This window comes from Rattus rattus, chromosome 3 (genome assembly GCF_011064425.1).
Source record: "Rattus rattus isolate New Zealand chromosome 3, Rrattus_CSIRO_v1, whole genome shotgun sequence".
Lineage (NCBI taxonomy): Eukaryota > Metazoa > Chordata > Mammalia > Rodentia > Muridae > Rattus > Rattus rattus.
The window spans coordinates 17,755,826-17,776,213 of NC_046156.1; the positions used below are offsets into that span (position 1 = coordinate 17,755,826).

At 44.0% G+C, this 20,388-nt stretch overlaps 1 pseudogene; it reads left to right on the forward strand.

The window, feature by feature from the left end:
• The first annotated feature begins 62 nt into the window (after window positions 1-62).
• Window positions 63-8,366, forward strand: LOC116895222 (annotated as a pseudogene).
• Window positions 8,367-20,388: the final 12,022 nt, after the last annotated feature.

Here is a 20,388-nt window from a genome sequence, read left to right on the forward strand (position 1 = left end):
TCGAGACTCCACCCTACACCATCACTCTGGAGTAAAATATGTGACAGCTCATGCTGACAAGGATGGGGAACACTCCTCCATTGCAGGTGAGAGTGAACACAGGCACCAACACTGTGGAAACCAGTGTAGCAGGTCCACGGGAAGATGGGAAGTAATGTCTCAAATCTAGCTATCCCACTCTTGGACATACACCCACGGTAACTTCATTCTGCAACAGAGACACTTGCTCAACCATGTTCATCGCTGTGCTAGTCACAGTAGCCTGAAATCAGTAGCAGCCGAGATCTCCTTCCACAGGTGGAAATGTGCTGCATTGTTTTACAGAGTGGAGCATTCCTCAGCCACTAAAAAATAAAATCATGAAATTCATAGGTAAACAAATGGAACTAGAAAAAAGAATCATCATGAAGGAGGTAACCCAGACCCAGAAAGAGAAATATAGTATGTATTCCCTTATATGTGGATGCTAGCTGTTAAGTCAATGATAGCCAAGCTATAGTCCACAGAACTGCAAAGGTGAGGGGCAGAGGAAGGATGTGGTTGAGTAGGGAGAACTAGATCTCCCTAGGAAAGGGAAATAGAACAGATAATGATGGACAGATGGGGTAGGCTGGAACCGAAGACCAAGTCGAAAGCGTGATTGAGAAGGGAAGAAATATGGGGAGAGATAGCTAAAATTAAGAGCCATTTGAAGGGTAGTACAGTAGAAGCCTTCCTAAAATACATATATCATATACATATGCATATACATTTATGATATATGAACGTGATCTAAATGAAATTGTCAAAGGATGTGGGAGACAGACCCCCCCAACTAGAGATCTCTTGTCACCAAATGAAGCTTCCAGTACTGAAATTGGGTTATATCTCATTGAGTCGTTGGTCAAAGAGGACCCACAGGAATCCCCAAACAACTGAAACTGCTACAACCATAGGTTGCTCTCCGCACACTGGCAGCAAGGCCTCATTGCTAAAGACCACCCCCTACAAAACTCACTGAATATGGAGAAATTAAGCTACTGCCTACACAGAGCCTTCTCTGGAATAGAAAGTACTGGCCTGATACAAACACAACCCAGACACAAAGCCTTTGACCTACAATGGAGTCTCACCAGCGAGGTATGCTAGTGCAAAGGCTTTACTAGAGTAACCAACCAATGTCTGATTTAAGTCCCACTCCACGAGTTGCATACAGCTGACAGTGTTGGGGTGACCAAAAACTCGAGACTAGACAGCCCAAAGGCTTAGGGGAAAATCAACTACAACTGTTTTCAGAGGAAGAAAAGGTAGCAATAAATGATTCTCAATAACATTCTATTATAGCTTGCTCAGTCATGATCAGAAATGATTCCTCCTGCTGGGGATGAGGAAACATGAAAATACAGAGACCTACAGTCAAACGTTATACCGAGAGTAAGAGACCTTGGAACTTACCCCTAAATGGGGCGTTTCCATCAAATCCCTCCCCTTGGGGTTCAGGGAACCCTACAGAAGAAAACCCAGAAAGAGTCTAAGAACGGGAGGTGATAGAGGACACTAAGGAAACGAGGCTCTCTGAATAAATGGGGTCAGCGCACGTATGAACCTAGAGACCTTGTAGCAGCATACGCAGGGACTGCACAGGTCTGCACTAGTTGGGGTGCTAGAGCTAGAGGGAGAAGTGGGCGCAAGCCTCCATCCCTGACCCAGGAACCACCTCTAATTGATAACCACTTGCAAATGAAAATTCAGTTTCCTCCACAAACATATAAATATTTCAGCTATGGTGCTCCACCACCTAGACGACATAAAGTTACCAGAAACCCAAGGGAGAGGGCAGAGAAAACATTAAACACCCATTCAGCCTCCCATTGTTTCAGCCCAAGTTGCCAGGGAGAATGGAATGTGAGGCACAGGACTCTGGCTGAGCCCTCTCTGCACAGCAGCGTGGATGTTGGAAGCCGTGCTGGAGTCTCAGCTGAAATTCTACTCAAAGCCAAAAAGCCCATAGCTTCCAACTTAGACGACGTTGAAGGCTTAGAACAGCCTTTACCCCAGGGCCAGTGAAATGCTGCAACCCTTTTGTGGGGCACTAATATAACCTGGGTGGGGGGCGGTGGTCAGTGTTTAAATTCAGAAAATTATCAAGGGGGAGGAAAAGCAAGGCAAACACAGACAGACTGCCTTTCATTCTTTGATAGATATGTGTACTTGAAAACCATTAATGGCAGTGTGTTGGACACCGGCACAGTTCCTATATGCTGTTTTATAACGGTAATGAACTCGTATGAGCCTCAGTGAACAGGCCTGCCATTAAATCTTCTCTGAGAAACAGGCCGTAGATGCGTGGGTGTTTTGTGAGCTTTGCCCATACATCAGTGGAAATTTTAGTCACGGAATCCCAAAATTATTATTTTTGTGAAGTAAAATAAAATAGAAGCCCACGTCGTCTACATCCACACGTCAATTTTTAACCGGAGTTATTCTTAAAATCGTCCTTGCTGTGGGTAGATTTGGAGAAAAGGAACAAAGAAGAAATGTCAGATGACAAATGTCCAGTGTTAACGACCCAATCACAAACAAATTAAATGTCCATCTCTGTCACAGTTGGAATCTCAGCCTGGCCAGGGGGAGAAATCCTCCGTGCTGCTCAGAGCAAATGTATTGGAGGCTAATCAAAATCTAATGAATCTCTCAGGAGAGCTCTTCCTTGGCCACATCTTAAAGGCCTGTACTCCGTCTAAAGGGCCTGTACCTACCAGTTATTTTCTGGGCTAGCAATTGTTTGGTTAATAACAGACACCCGCAGGAAGACATTCCGGTTAAGTCTATTACCCGAATCTAAGTCTTTGCTCACCGAGGTGTCAAGGTGAAACATCCGGTAATCTGTCTCACCATACGTTTTATTACCAATAGGAGCGAGTGTACCGGCCAGAAGGAAGAAAGGCAGAGCAGGGGCAAAAAGAAAGGCAACCGTGACTTCCAGACAAAGCCTGGAACTATTTTGTCTGATCAACTCCAGCAGCTTCGTTTGAATTTATCAAAAGGATGAAAAGAAATGGGGGCGTGGGGGGGCTGATAAGTGTGAGTTTGAAACATTAATTTAACCAGAAGTAAACAGAGGACGCTAGAAGGACAAGGCAGTAAGAAAAATGCATAGAGAGGCTATCAGCAGCTCGAATCGCACGAGGCCTGCTTTCAATTCTCCACAGGGTGGCTTCCGGTGCTTTTCATTTTTCAGTAAAATAAAAATCATAGCCATCTCTGACGTTCCTCAGGGACTTCCTAGATGCTAGCTGGCACTTTACACACATCCACCCCAAATCTCAGAGCTGTTCATCAACCCCATTTACAGCTACGAAACTAAGCTTTCAAGAGGTTCAAGCCAACTATGAGCTTACCAGTAACACAGTAAAGTTCTGATCCAGGGCACAGGCTGTTTTCTCCATTTGTATCTCGGAACCTTCTTCCCCCTCACTCTCTCTGATTGTCTCAACGGTTGCTTCTCCTGTAGTTTATAGCTCCATGTTGAAGGAGAATTAAAAACTGCCTACCACGAAAGGCAGCCCCACTGCAAACCACGCAATCAGGCGAGACAGGTGAAATCATTTGGCTGTCTTAACTTTGCAGATTACGTAACCAGTATAACAAAAAGGGGCTGAGGCACGGAGTGTGAACTGGGGTGTGAACTGGGGTGAAGGGCTCAGCTTCCCTGTGTGCATTCAGCATCTGCACAAACACCAGTTGTTCTCACAACTTGCTTGGCAAGTTGACAAATGCCAGGTTCTAGCCTCAGTTGAAAGTTTACGGTCCCTGGAAGGGCTTAGACTAAATAAGGCAGCGTATGTAAGTTTCAACCTCTCCCTGCCCAACACATGCACAGAAGCACGAGTGCACACAGGAGCGCACGCACACATGCGTGCACACACACACACACACATGCACACACATGCACACACATGTACACACACACATACACACACACATACACATTCACATTCACACACTCACACACATACTCACACAACACACACAGTAGTCACACAAACACACTCACACATATATATACACACACTCACCCTCCCATACACACTTGCCAAGCACCTCTAACTGAAGCATACAGCAGTCCCAGACATGACAGTGAAAGGGTTTGTATACAGCTAGGATTTCCTGGCAACACGTTCATTCACGTTACTATCAAAAGTTTGTTTTGTTCCCATGGGGATTTACAGCTTTGCAAACGTACAAAGCCATTTTCAAATGCAGGGCTATTCCAATGACATCACCTGAAGAGATACAAAAAATCTCTCAAAACAAGCAAAAAGAAACCCCAGAAACTGACTTCGGGTTAAAACCATTCCTATCTCCTTTCACTTTTGATAGTCTCCCTGAGAACTCTATTATTAATGTTTAGAGACCATTTTTGGCAGGCTTAATGGCATAAGACTATAATACCAGCTATTTAAAAATAGTTCAAGGCCTGCCTGGGAAACCTTATTAGACATACCCTCTCTCGAAGGAAAAGGAGGCACAAAAAGGGGAGCTGGGGCTGTAACTCAGAGGTACTTGCCTCACAAGAACAAGGCACTGGGTTCAATCCTCAGTACGAGTTTGTTCGTGTACTAGTCCCTCAGGGATGGGAATTGGGGTCAGCCACGTGGGTGGCTTTCTTTCTAGGGTGTGCTTTGAAATTCCCTGGTTCTCTTTTCTTCACAGGTGAAGCCAAACAAGCACTTGTTCCATAGCCAGTTCGTGGCAGGGGTTGAATCAGCTGTGGGGCATAGAGCACCATGGAATGTATGATACACAGCTAGGTCACCAGTTTCCCTACAAGCTTCCGTCTGTGTTGTAGCAATAGATTCACAGAGTCAGGATTGCAACAGATGCTTTTTTGTGCTTCTCCAAAAACAGCAAAACAAAAACAAAAACAAAAAACAAAAAAATACAAAAAACCAAAAAAAAAATTTTTTCTTACTTTCTTTTCTTAAAGAGCTTATAAGTTGAGGCTGCAATAACTCTGGATGAAAGTGCTTGTCACACAAGCCTAGTGACCTAAGTTCAGATCCCCAGAGTCCACATCAAAATGCTGACGGCAGCTGTGTGCATCTGTAATCCCAGCATTCCTGCAGTCAGATGGGCAGCACAGAGGGATAACCTCCCAGAAGCTCATCAGCTACCTAGTAAATGGAAATAGCACAGGGGCCGAAATGAGACCCCACCTCCATCCAAGTGGGAAGTGTGAATAGACTACCCAGCCTTGTGCTCTGACCTCCATAAGCAAACAGTGCTACGTGTGTGTCTGTATTCACGTGTGCATATCACACGCACATGCACACACGCACCAAGTTATAAATCAGTCTCTGCTCTCCCTGCCAGTGAGTTCAGCAAGCACGGATCTTTCTGGGAAGAGAAATGAAAAGACTGAGCATGCACTTGTGGCTGTCGCTGTCCTCCAGAAAGTTCAGACACCTGACAGCCTGGACTTCAGAGTCAAAGGAGCATCTTGTATAAAACCCAATGAGCTAAGAAAAAGTTGCTTAATAGGATTTAGGGACCAGAGAGCAAACATTAGCTTCTCCACGGGGAAACTCATTCTGAAATCCTCAGATCTCTGGAATGCTTCTCACAATGCATCTCAGCATCTGAGTACAGTGTCCGTCACTGTGAGGCGTCATCTCCTGATGGAGATTAAATCATTTCTTTGGTCCATTTTTGCACTGGGTGAAAGGGTAATAGGTATTGTTTGTGGGTCCAGCATTCCGCACTGTCTCAAGAAAAGGATGTTTATTCTCCTGTTTGTCTCCCCACTCCTTACACAGGATGTGAGACATAGGCCACCACACGGAAGCCAATCTGGATTTAACTGTTTAATCAAGACCAAGGACGACAAAATGCTCACCCAGCTCCAGTTATATGAATCAGTATGAAAGGCCATTTTCTTTAAGAGTGCAAGGGAAAAAAAATAAAACAAAACAGGGGCGAATTTGCGGGCAGTCCTTGCATATCCAAAGTCAGGCTTTGCAGGGAAGGCCGGCCTGCCTTCTCCAGCCGTATCAGCAGGAAACGAAGCAGAATTGCAGTTCCGACATGAAGATCCACTCCACCTCAGATCATGTTCTCTGCTTGGGTTACTGCTATTTGTATGAGTAGGTTTCCAAAGGGATATAAACACCTGATACAGGACAATAGTCTCATTTTTCTATCTTATTAACATAGGTCTGCTTACACGGATGTTATAAAACTCTTTCTCTTTGAGGATCCTGTCAACCTAAAACCGAGACCACCCCATCTGGTCGTTCTTTGTCTCTCCATTATCCATGTCCACTCTGCACAGTATCCTAGCCATATTGTGTTTATTGAGCCCTAAGTTTTCAGTCTAATGACTCCGCCCACGTTTCTCTCTGATGAGGTTGGGGATAGGCGATTCCTGAAGTTTTGGGGCTCTGAGATGACACGGGAGTTATCATCCCTGAGCAAACTCAGACTGAAATGTGTGAAAGACAAATGTCTTTATTTGATTGTATTCTGGAGCGGACTTCTGCTGTTAGACCTGACAAAGGGGGGCGGGGGTGTTCTGATTCCTTTCTTTTTCCAGAGAATGCCTTCTGCTCTTTGTTAGCTCTGACCCAGTGTTAGAGCCTTGACCCCAGAAAGAGACAGAAGAAAAGGACCTGGCTGAACACAGTGCTATAAAAACACAAAGCAGCAAAAATAAACCTATTCTCACATTGTTAGCATTTATATTTAAAAATGACACGTCTATGCTCAGTGGCTTCACGTTGAGGCTAATTCCAGCCAGCTGGGACATAGAATAGACAGCAGTGACACGCAGCCACAGAAAACATGGGTTTTACTGCCACCTTAATGACCACAAAAGGACACTCCATTCTGAATGTAATTTGGGAACAAACAGTCAGCGCACAGAGAATCTGGGATAAATTATGCTCCATGAAAGTCAGCATTACTTTGCATGTACACATATATGTACATGTGTATACCCATCCACATTTTGCATGTATGTGAAGGCCAGAGAACAATAATGGGTATCCTTCCACCTTCATTGTTTGAGACAGGGTCTGTCATTCTCATAAACGTTTGCTGATTAGACACAGGGAGCCCTGGAAATCACCTGGTTCCCCTGCCCATTTTCCAGTCATGGGATTTCAAACATGTGCCACCATGCTCAGTGGGTTACATGGTTTCTGGGCATCAAACTCAGATTCTCATGTTTATGACATGGAAAACATACTGAGCTATCTCTCCTGTCTGCTTTTTTTTTAACGTGTGTGTGTGTGTGTGTGTGTGTGTGTGTGTGTATGTGTGTGTGTATATGTGTGTGTGTGTATGTGTATGTGTGTGTACATGGGACAAGTATGTAGAAGTCAAAGGACAACTTGGAAGTTAGTTCTCTCCTCCGACCACATGGGTCCCAAGGATTGAACTTACCTTGTCCTGCTGAGCCATCTCACTGCCCTCTTACCCTGTATTAATGTTTCACTTACCAGGTACTTAGTAGAAAGAAAAAAATGGTTCTTTTAACAAAATATACTTACTAAATAATTCCCAGTTTCTTTTGAGACTTATTTTATGTGTATGAGGGTTTTGCATCTATGTGTGTAAGTGCACTGTTTGTGTTCCGGTGCCCGGTGCAATCACAAGAGGGCATTGGATGTCCCAGAACTGAGTTACAGATGGCTGTGTGTTGTCGTGTGGGTGCTAGGAACAGACCCATGGGAGAGCAAGGGCTCTGATACAAAGCATCTGCATTTTTTTAAAAGAACCAAATCAGAGAAGGGGAAGTTAAATTTCAACTGATGAGATCTGAATCAAGCATGAAGCAGAACTTCATAACCGAATTTGTGGGGCCTTTAAGAAGAAGAGAAACACTGATCGATCACCACAATCTGGGAGCCCAGAGGGTTAGGTGGGCAGCTGAGGGACACCTGGAGTCCCTCACTATAAAAGAGTTAACCAGCAGGGGTTCATCAGAGCTCTGGCAGCCTTCCTCAAAAAGCCAGGGAAGCTGAGAGTCTCCAAATGGGTGGACACAGTCAAGCTGGCCATACATAAAGAGCTTGCCCCATATGAGGAGAACTGGTAAACACACGAGCGGCTTCCACAGCACGGCACCTGTACCTCTGTGGTGGTGCCAGGGTTGATTCTATGACCAAGATCTATGGAGGACTGCAGAGAAACCGTGTCAGGTCCAGCTACTTCAGCAGAGCCCATCGGGTCCTCCAAACCCTGGAGGGACTGAAAATGGTGGAAAATGACCAAGATGGGGGCTGCAAGCTAACACCTCAGGAACAGAGATCACCGGAAAGGTGGCAGCTGCCAACAAGAAGCATTAGAACAAAGGATGCTGGGTTAATAAATTGCCTCATTCAGGAGAGAGAGAGAGAGAGAGAGAGAGAGAGAGAGAGAGAGAGAGAGAGAGAGAGGCACTAATCACCAAGAGACAGGACTTACAAATACTTCAAGCTCTGATGCATGACAGAAGCTGCCACCGCTCATGAGAAACACCAGAAGGAAAACCGTTCCTTGAACATCTCCTCAGCCTTAGCACAGTTTGTTCCCACTGCCTACAACGTCTTTCCCCTCCAACAAACAAAGCTCCTTCCAACGTCACCTCCCTGGAAGCCTTTCCTTGCCTAAGTCTAGCTGAGGTTACCCCTGCCCTCTTCTCTCTTGCTCTGTACTGTGTACACACATAGCTCTGTTCTTTTGCTTCTGATATAAAATCGTGCCCATTTGTTCATTTCCGAGTTGGCCTTCCCACAGGAAATACAACTTCTTGCATTCACACGGGCCAGTATGTGTTACTGATATTGGGGGAGTAAAAGTGTCTGAAGCACAGTGGGCACATTCCTCACCGTGGAGCTGAGGACGTGGGGACTGACTGTGCAGACTTGCTAGGCAGATCTTGGAACATGTTTCTCAGAGCCTGAGAAATCACACGAAGGTCATTCTTAGACACCCTTGCCCTTCTGCTGCAATTTTTCTACTCCTTTGATTTCTGCTGCTTTCCTAAAGATTACTAAGTCTCCTTCCTCAGTGCTGAAGTACTCTGCTGCCTGCTGAACACGTGTGTAAAAGCAGTCCGCCCATACGTAGAACTTTCAGCAGATTCATCCTACCTATAAGTTCCATTGTTACTGACCCTGGATAGGAAGTTAAGCCCTGAGCACCTTGGCTCCCCCAGTCAGCACCACCTCACTGTTGACAAGAAGGCCGGTCCTTTCAGTTGGCCAGTCATCCACCATGGCCTTCATTCTCCTCTCTTTTTAGCTTCTGCTCATGCTGTACACATTTTCAATATACTTCTCCTGACCAAGGCAAGAGACACTGCTAAGAGGCTTCCTTCTTCCAGCCTTTTAATCCAGCTTCCGGTTATACTGCAAATAATGCTCCTAAAAAAGGGATATATTTATTTGTTCAAACAAACAGTGGCAACCCCCCACCATGCAATTTCTCCTTCTACCACATCGCGCCTGTAACCCTCCCATCTTTTCCTGTCTGTCCATCGTTTTCTCCTCCCACCCCAGACACCACATCCCATCGACTCTTCCTGTACCGCTCTGTCCTCTGGGGTGTAGACTCAGGTTATTTTGCCCAAATATTTCTCCCCTCTATCACTTCTCTGTCTTTTCTCCACCTATCAGTGGCTTATTCTGGCTTGTAGGTCAACGGGGTTTTGTTTTTTCCTTTTTAGAATTTCATGATATATTTTAATGTTTTCCTCTCCCAACATTCCCAGGCCCTCCCCCTGAACCCACCCAACTTCATATTCTTTATCTTTAAAAAAAATTACATACACACACCAAAAAAAAAAAAAAAGTCAAGCTGGGTACAATTTGTGCTGGCCAACACTCCCAAGTACAAGGCCTGCCCTTGAGTATAGCTGAGATACCCAGTGTCATTCCACTGAACAAAAGACTGATTATTCGGCTCCTAGAAGCTACCAATTGCAAATATGCTACTCGAATGGGTGTAGAACTTTGTGGCCACTTCCCGTTTTTGTGGTAGGATTTTTGTCTGGCTTGAGCAGGTCTTGGGCGTGACGGTCTCTGTGAGTTCATGTATACATCAGCCCTGCTGTGTCTGCCAATGCTGTTTCCTTGGTGTCATCCACCATCTGTGGCTCTTACAATTTTCCCACACCCTCTTTTGCATGGATCCCTGAGCTTCTGGGGTGAGGGGGAGTTGATGAAGGTTCTTGATGAGGGTTGAGGAAGGCAGTGACCTATGCCATACCTGTATGACATTAGGAGTCATTCTATTACTGTATTTCTTTAGCAGAATAGTGGTTCCCAAACTCCAATTCATAGATCACCCAAAGAACTCAGACATAAAAGGAAGGAAGCCTTGGGAACTTAGGTGAGGAAAAAAAATGTACATCTTGATTTTCACTAACTTCTAACAAAAATGTATTATTTCCTTCTGTTATAAATGTCAGTAACAAACTACAAAGATATTAGATATGTGTCTGGCTTTGTTATGACTGGAAACCACAGACACATCCATTCTGCATTACAGAGCCTGCAGCCTTGTAGAATCATTTATACCCACTACTTCAAAATTATAATTTCTATTAGAATGGAGTTTATATAAAATCATAACGCAGAAGCCTGCCTATTACCATATAATAATTTTCATATTGTAACAACTGCTTTAATATAATAAGCTCCCATTCATTAAATTCTTTTGTTTTTCATTTTATTCACTTAAAATAAGACTCTAAGAAGAGGCCAATAGACAATAGAGTTTAAGGTGCCTGCCTAACTATATTTCTTACCTCAAGGTTTCTAGATTACCTTACAGTCCAAACACACAGAATGAACACACCCTTCTGCCCTGAACCATGGAAGAGTTGAAATCTCTCCTGAGGCCCTCAGCACACTGCCTTCCTCTCTATGCATGCTTTAGTCCTTTGTGAGGCTGTATGTCCTGATCATAGGACACTTGTTTCCCATCTTTAGTCTCCTATGGTACCACGTACCATGGTAGGTGACAGACCCGAGTTGTTCTGAGCACAACCCTTTTCCATGGCACATTTGACATTCCTGGCATTCAGACTGAGAAAACAGACATATTGCTGGTACGTTTTGGTCCCTGAAGTAGGCTTGTGAACTTGTACAAATGGAACTGTTATGTTTTCTGTTATCTGATTCTGTCTCAAACCAACAAAACATGGAGAAGGACCGAAAACGAGACCCCAGAGCTCTCTGTCTGGTGATCCAGACACACAGCAATGAATCATATATTTGTATGTGTGTGTTTACAAATATATGGGGGTTTTTTATAGTCCCATCACACAAATAGCTGTTTAAATGATCTGGATTTGAACACTCACAAGATAAGAAAACATTTGGAATATTGACCATTCAGCGACCATCTATGCTTCAGGGTCAAAAAATATTTTTGGGACAATGATTTTTACTGTTGTTTGCTGTTGCACAGCATAAGGCCTTTATGTGGGAATATAAACTAGTTCTTCTCAGTGAAAGCATTTGATGTTCACCAAGTCTATCACCTTAATGGCGTAGTTTAAAGAAATAATGAACTATAATGCGGACATGGGACACTCATCTCTGAGTAATTAACTGAGATTGATAGAAATAAATACTGGGTAAACACCCTTTTGACAGGGAGCCTCAGGAGAAACAGAAGTTGTGAATGATCATTTTTTTAAAGGTATAAAAAATTACTATAGGAGCTGGAGAGACTGCTCAGTGGTTAAGAGCACAGGCTGCTCTTCCAGAGGTCCTGAGTTCAATTCCCAGCCACCAAATAGTGGCTCACCACCATACTCTGTAATGGAATCTGATGCCTTCTTCTGGTGTGCATGAAAGCAGAACATGTGTATACATAAAAAAATAAAAAAATTCCTTTTAAAAATACTGCAAAATATCTCATCTTGATGAAATATAGATATAAAAATATATATAAATGTGAGCAATTGAGAATATGAAGTTTTTTCCTAACAGACTAAGACACAATAAATGTCCCCAGAACATCTGCTAGGACTGTCCCTTGGCATGCTGTTTTATAACTTATAGCTTCCAGCAATCTATGCAAGCTCCCTTCTCTCTCTCTTCTTGTAGCAATTCTGGTGTCGCTGCACTGCAGTTCACTGTTCTAATGACAGGTAAGAGTGCTACTGTAATGATGATGATGGTGGTGGTGGTGGTGGTGGTGGTGGTGATGATGGTGATAATAATAATAATAATAATAATAATAATAATAATGATGATGATGATGATAATAATAACAATAATATCCATATGTGTGTATATTGTAAGTTTCAATATTTACACTGTTAATGTTTTCAGTTAATTCCTCTAAGAACACTGAGGAGGACACGACAGCTTTAGTACCAAATATGCAGGCAAAGGGCGCAGGTTCTCATGGATGTAAAGACATTGCCTCAGGTTTCCATAGCCAGTGTATAACACAAGCAAAGCACAGAGGCAGGTCAGCCATGGGTGAATTCAGTTCTACGTTGTTCCTATTTCACCCAGAGCAGCACCAGAGACTAATCGTTCCATGTCGATGACTTTTGGACGTGATTTCAGCTTTTATCAATTACCACAGCTAAGGTGACTTAACACAGAGGTGCAAGAGACACTTGATCATTTGGTCATTAATTTACAGCATCTTACATTTGCCAAAATGGAAGTCAGGTGTCTGGGCCTCTAGGTTCTAGAGAAAACAAATTCCCCATTTAGAGATAATTGCTCTGACTTGTATTCCAACAAGTGTGCAAGCTACAGCCCAGCTCATGATGTCATCAGTCTTGCTACTTGGGCCACAGGACACCACACACCCTATGCCTTCCCAGGATAAGACACCATGTAGACACAAAGTCCCATTGCAAGAATCATGATTTATAATAAAAAAAAATATCACCTGCACTGGAAGAAAGATAACATCTGAAATACACAGACTTACTTGGATCTAAAAATGTCTTCCAAAAGCTCTTGTGTGTGGGAGTCTTGATCTCCAAGGCAGTTGCACTATGGAAGTGGGGCGGCCTTTGGAGATGATTAGATTCTGAGGGCTCAGCTTCATGAATAGATTAACAGAATCAGTATTCAGTGGGGGATTGGGAGTCTGTGGACACTTCATGGGGCAGGGCCTGGGAAGTAGGTCACTTGTGGCAGTGCAAGGGGCAGGAGGTTGCATTAAGGAGCATGTTCACTCCACAGTCCCTTCCTCTCCCCTTGTCCTTGCTTCCTGGTTGTCATGAAGTAAACAGCTTTTCTCTACCACATGCTCCCAGCTGGGCCCAGAGGAAATGGAACCAAATGACATGGACTGAGACTAGAAGGCAGAATGGCTATCGTCCTTGAAGCTGATATGTCTCGGCATTCTGCCAGGGACAGAGAGCTACCCCATGGGATATGACATGGAGGCACCAACATGGAGTGGCAAATGGCAATGTCTGTCAGGACTGCCACTGTGGCTGGATCCTGCCCAGTCTCAAGGCCAGCTGTAGCAAGGGGACTCCTCCTCACCCACTGACCTACCTGAAAAGTCTCATCTGAAAATGAAGCCCACCAAAAGCTGAAGGAGGTTTTCCTAAGACTTCCCAGGAAGTGGATCTGAGAAGCACAGACCCCTGGGAGCTGTTTGGGCCTGCAGTACCATTGTCCAGCTGCCAGGCACTTAAAGCTCACAGCTCATTGTCCCTTGGGAAGTGGCCCTCAATGAGGGATGCCATCTTTTTCTATATTGTGTTCCATTCCAAGGGTGCAGTATACAAAGGATGTGTAGATACAAGGGTTAGTGCCCTTGACTGGCCTTAGAGCCTTCGGTTCCAGAGCTCCTGAGAACGTGGCCTGTCTCCCTTGTGACTAACAATGCGGCTCTTGTGTCCCAATCTGTATTCTCTACTCCCTTACAGTCCTTGGTCCTGGAGTCATCCCCAGCAAACCTTCCGCATGCTAATCTCAGAAATTTTCTTCCCGGGGACTCAGACCTGTAACAGCTGTACTTAGAGTCAGCAATCTTCCCTCGATGCGCTCTCTCTAACAACAGAGGACTTTATCACATGAGATGTGAGGGCAGTTTTGAAAGCATAATTCACATCGCTGCCTTGGTGCCCAATCCATACCTTAAGAATTTAAACTTCCCAGTTGTCTTTGAAAAGTTCAATGTAAAAGTCAGTAGGCCACACGGATAACTGAACTCTGCGTCTCCATAACTCTTTAAGCAGCTGCTTCATCACTTTATAAACTTACTTTCCCATGTAAGAAGCTGACATTATTGTCACTGTTTTATACTCTTCTCCTTCCACAGAATGACCACCGATTCTACCATTCAGTTTTCCCTTTCTACTGAGAAGTCTTTATAGATTCTTAGAATTTTGCCTATGTTGACAATAAAGCCATATGCGTTGGTATAGAAAGAAGCTAAGCCAGGAATAGAGATCTACTTCCACCTCTTTCCTGTGACTTTCTGTAATCCCTGTTTGTTTGTTTGTTTGTTTGTTTGTTGGCTTGTTTATCTGCCTAGTACTTACGCCGTTTCAGAAATTGCCCGTGACCTGAGTATAAAACATGAACAAAACAGACAATCTCGTCCTTCCCGAGCTTTAAAGCCTCCTACAAAAACAGACATTAAATACATGACACAAATAAATTTTTGAGCAGCAAGTTTTCCGAAGGAAGAAACCAGGATTCTATGAATGTGTAACAGAAAGCCCTGGCATTGTCTGGGATGTCTGCAGTAGCCAGAGGAACTAGCAATTCAGTGGAGATTCAAAAAAATTGGATGAGAGGGCTGGGGACAGAGCTCAGGCATTCGGTTCTCAGCAGGACATGAACAAAGCATTGTAGTACATGCCTGTAATCTCAACACTCGGAGGTAGAGAAAGAGGAATCTGGGCCACAGGGAGAGTCTGAGGACAGCCCAGGCCATGTGAGACCCTGCCTCAAAAGTAAATAAAAAGTAAATAAAGTGAAAGAAAGTTAGCAAGGAGGAAGAGGAAGACAGTGATTCACAGACAGGAAACCCCGTACTGGCAAAGTCTACAAAAGGAAGAAGCTTGCCACGTTCATGGAACTGAATAAAGGCTACATGGTAAGAGTAATGGCCCGGGAGGGGAGGGAGGGCATCAGCTCACCGGACGTCATGTGCTTCACAACGATGGTTGAAAGCCTCACACTGTGTGCAATGAGAAAACACATCCCAGGGTTCCAGGCAGGTGAAAGCGGGGTCTGGTTCCCAAGTTCAATACGATGCCATTATCACTTACCTGTTTAGTACACCAAAAAATAAAATTCAATAAGATAATGACCATGAGTATGCCTAGAAAATAAGATGTGTGTGACAACAAAAGACATTATTATCACTCATTTCAGAGGTTGATGGACTTCGGATCACTATGAAGATAAAGCTGTGATTTCAGAATTCACCACTAGACAAAAATAAATAAAACACCACTGTCACACAGCAGCTGCATGCCTTATTGAAGTGATGCCTCTAAGCCCAACTCCATGACTGCAGTCATTGTCCTGCCATGTTCCCAGCAGTCATTTGGTGACCCAAGTGCAGCTTCCTATAATACCCCAGGTCTCAGCAGTCGGGCTATGTCGGTGACAACACTTAAGACTATCACAGAATGGATTGCCATGATACCATGAGTAAAGGCTTTCTGGGGCACAGGAGAAAAGACCACAAAAGTGAGTGTATATGATGAAAGCAAAGGGTGTGTGTGTGTGTGTGTGTGTGTGTGTGTGTGTGTGTGTGTGTGTAAATGAAGATATGTATGTGTTTGAGAATGGGTTTGCAGTGTAGTTTCACAAAATAAAGGCCACAAATGCAAATGCCTTTCAAGTTATCCATTACCCAGTGGTCTAGCATGCAGAGGATATCTGTGTGTGTGTGTGTGTGTGTGTGTGTGTGTGTGTGTGTGTGTGTGTGTGTATACTGTATTTGATAGGCTATGCCCTGTGTTAAAATTTAAATCTTGTTTTAAGTCCTAATCCCATGAGTGCAGTAGCCTTAAAACAATAGACACAGAAAAGCAAAGATAAAAGCTACAATGGTTGGTGTCCTACTTAACTGTACTGGCTGCTGTTTTGTGTGTCAACTTGACACAAGCTGGACTTATCACAGAAAAAGAGCCTCAGTTGTGGAAATGCCTACACGAGACCCAGCTGTAAGGCATTTTCTCAATTAGTGACCAAGGGGGGAGGACCCAGCCCATTGTGGGTGGTGCTGTCCCTGGGCTGGTGGTCCTGGGTTCTATAAGAGAGCAAGCTGAGCAAGCCAGGGGAAGCAACCCAGTAAGAAACAACCCTCTGTGACCTCTGCATCAGCTCCTGCTTCCTGACCCACTTGAGTTCCAGTCCTGACTTCCTTTGGTTATGAAACAGCAACATGGAAGTGTAAGCTGAATAAACCCTTTCCTCCCCAACTTGCTTGTTGGTCATGATGTTTGCACAGGAGTAGAAACCCTGACTAAGACAATAACAAACGATGTTTCTCTCAATCACCCTGGTAGACACACATGTAATATTATGTACAATTCATTGCGCATGTGTGCAGACATGTATCCTTACTGATGTTACATACACAACTGGAAAATATGCTCAAATTGGATTTGGGGGTTTTGTTTTGAAACTTCCGTGTAAAGTACTTTTTAAAAGGTTGGAAAACTTACCGTCACATAGGAACGCTTATTGAAACGTGCATTTTTAGTACCGGGGCAGAGCAGACAGACAGCTTCGATTAGGAAAGCTAGGTGAAATTTCATTTGATTGCTCTAAAAGATGAAAAGGGAAGAAAGACAGAGGATGAAACAATTTCAGGTGCTTTCAATGCATTTATCAAATCAGAATGAACTGCTTTTGACTGTGCTTGTAACCACTCAGAAGGCATTCACTCAACCGAAAGGCAGGGACTGCCTTTCCACTGTGACGAATCCGACTTAATGAAATTATATTTTCTTAAACACTAAACCTATGAGGTGCTAGAAGAAATGGGGAGGCAGGAGAAAGGAGCGTGATGGCCAGCGCCTTTCAGGAGAAGACAATAGGCACTATTTTGAACTGATTAATGTTAGAATTTCTGTCTGACCTTGAATTTGATGAAACTCAATATAGGGCCAAGCTTCTGTAAGGACTTCAATTATAAGAGGTTATCTAAAAGCACTCCTAAGCTGGTTTTCAAGATGAAATACTAACTGAAGTTTGTATTTATTTCGCAAACAACCATGTTAACCTTGCTGTTTACACACTGCCAATGACACCCTCCAAGACTGTGGGCTCCCTGTGCTATAAATCCCCACCAGATAAGCAGCTCATTCCTTGTTTGTCAAAGTGTGGTAGGAAGTTGCACCAGGAAAATGAATCAAGCACAATACCGTATATTACAAAAATAAAATCTGTAGAGCACATGCCATATACTCTGTATGAATCCTTCATCCATTTTATACAAATTGGCATCACCGTGACCAATGCTTAACACCTGTGAGGCTGGGGTTGCAACACCAGCGTGAGTAATGCCCCGAATGTGTTGTCTTGTGTGCTGTCGATCGCCTTCATTTTATCAATTGACCTTGTCCTGAGAAACAGGCTGGGCATGTGAGACCTGCATGAATATCCTGATTTGTCTAAGATCATGTGGCTAATGGGAAACAAATTCAGAACCTAAACAAGGACAATGGAAAGCCTTCTCTGAATGTTATTGTTTGTCTGTACAGATATGAGAAAGGGATATGAGGCAGACAGAGGAGGACACTGCAATCTCAACATGCATAAGCTTATGGTTGGTCTTTCATAGGCAGAAACCCATGATTTCTGCCCTCCAGTGATCCTTTAAAACATCTTCCACAGGTCTGGGGTTTCAATCAAGCAATACCTAACCATGTTTTACATAGGAAGCCTTTCCAATCTGACACAACAGCGATTTGAATATGAAATATTCCCCCAGGGCTCATGCATTTAAACCTGTGCCCCCAGCTTGTAATTCTGCTTTGCAAACCTACAGAAACTTTATGAGTAGGGGAAATCTTGGTGAAAGAAGCAGATCACTGTGGTGGGCCTTGACGGCTTATAGCCCCACCCCACTTTTGCACACTCTTTGCTACCTAAACCGCAGATGCATCACATCTCTGCCACGAAAGCCCGTGTCCCTTCTTAAATCATAAGCCAAATTAATCTCTCCCCCCCCCAATTTGTTCAGTATTGGTATTTAGTCACAACAATGAGAAAAGTAACTGATCTAACCATCAATATAATGAATGCCTTAGATCATTTGTCTCAAATATGGTGATAGATTGCTATAGTTAACCTACATGTCTGCCTTCTCTTAACCCCACCTATAACTTAAAATACACACTGATACGTTAACATTGAAGCTAACATTGATATGTTAAATTTGAAGCTAAAGCTTAGTAAAAAGAAATCTCTTTGACTTGCGATGGGGAGATGGCTCTGCGGGTATCTCATTCTCTTCTCTGAGCTGTGCATTAGCAGTGTACACAGGCGCAGATACTCAGGCTGCATCATACTTCCCTTCTGGTCTGGGTGAGACAGCACAGAGCATGGGCTCTGGAATTAGACTTGGAACAAAAACTTTTATTCTGCCTCTCATAGTGTAAGACTTGGACTTGGCCTTCAGTCAACATAAGGGACGAATACTTAATGTTGGAGTCCAAGTCCACCTAAGCCAGGTACAGCAGCACAGACCTGTAATCCTAATGATCCTATAGGGAAAGGACAGGCAGAGACAGGGGGACTCCTGGAAGCTTGGGGTCATGTTAGGGTTACTATTACTGTGATGGAACACCATGACCAAAGCCACCTGGGGAGGAAAGGGTTTATTAGACTTACATTTCCTCATCACTGCTCATCATTGAAAGAAATCAGGACAGGAATTCAAACACGGGGAAGCTGGAGGCAGGAGCTGATGCGCAGGACATGGAAGGATGCTGCTTCCTGACTTGCTCCTCATGGTTTTCTCCGTCTGTTTCTTACAGGACTCAGGGTCATCAGCCCAGGGCTGACCCACCCAAAATTAATGCCCTCCCCTACTCATTAAGAAACTGCCCCACATACCTGTCTGCTTAAAGTTCTGTCTCCTGGAGGCATTTTCTCAGCTGAGGGTCCCTCCTCTAAGGTGACTATAGCTTGTGTCAAGTTGACATTAAACCAGCAAGCACAACTGACCCCTTATCAACTTGACAAATAATATCAAAATATAAAATATTCTACAAACTTAAAAAGTTTTACACGCTTAAGCATTCAAACACTTTAATAATTCAGAACCAAGCCTCAGCTGCTCTCCAGGACCCCTTGACACCGTCAGAACCAGCACCACCTGGACGACTCTTACACTAGCAAGTTTGGCTACCAGCACAAGGTACAGTCCTGGCCACCTCTGGAACAGAGAGTTTCTGTTTTCTACTTCTCAGGAAATATTTCCCAGAAGATCTCACCTCAGTGATGTTGGTCTCTTCTTAATCACTGCTAATTTCTCCGCTCTAATATCAATTGTCCCAGTAAAGCAAAGGTTTCCAGTTCTGGTCCCTGGTTAATCACAGCTGACTCTCAGCCCCAGCTAACCAGAATCACAGAGTCTTAATTCAAAACATCAAAGGGCCAGGCTAAAGTCTTCCCTCTGAAACTTCACAAGAACTCCATCGTCCGTTGCTACAAATCAGCCCACTGAGCTTTCAACATTCTGTGGCTTTTCAAGCTTGAAGTTCCAAAGTCCTCCCCATCCTTCTAAAAACAACATGGTCAGGTCTTTCATAGCAAACCCCTCTACCCTGGTACTAATTTGTCTTAGTTAGTCTTACTATTGCAAAACATCAAAGGGGAAAGGCTATCATTGTTCCTCTGAAGGAAGTCAGGACCCCCTCTGAAACTTGAAGGCAGAAGCCATGGAGGGGAACTGATTACTAGTTTGCTTTTCCATTCCTTGTTTGCCTACACTCTTATCCAACTCAGGACCAGGGATAGCCCCACTCACAATGGGCTGACCCTTCCCACATTGTCTTAGGGTTTAACTGCTGTAAACAGACACCATGACTAAGGCAATTCTTATAAGGACAACTCATAACTGGGGCTGGCTTATAGATTCAAAGGTAGAAACATGGCAGCATCCAGGCAGGCATGGTGCAGGAGAAGCTGAGAGCTCTACATCTTCATCTGAAGGCTGCTAGCAGAATACTGATTTCTGGGCAGCTAGATGAGGGTCTCAAAGCCCACACCCACAAGGACACACCTACTCCAGTAAGGCCACACCTCCTAATAGTGCCACTCCCTGGGCCAAGCATATACAAACCATCACACACACCAATCACTAAGAACTGCCCTACAAGCTTGCCTACAGTATGACAGTATAGAAGTATCTTCTCAATTGAGCCTCCCTATTATCCAATGACTCTAGCTTGGG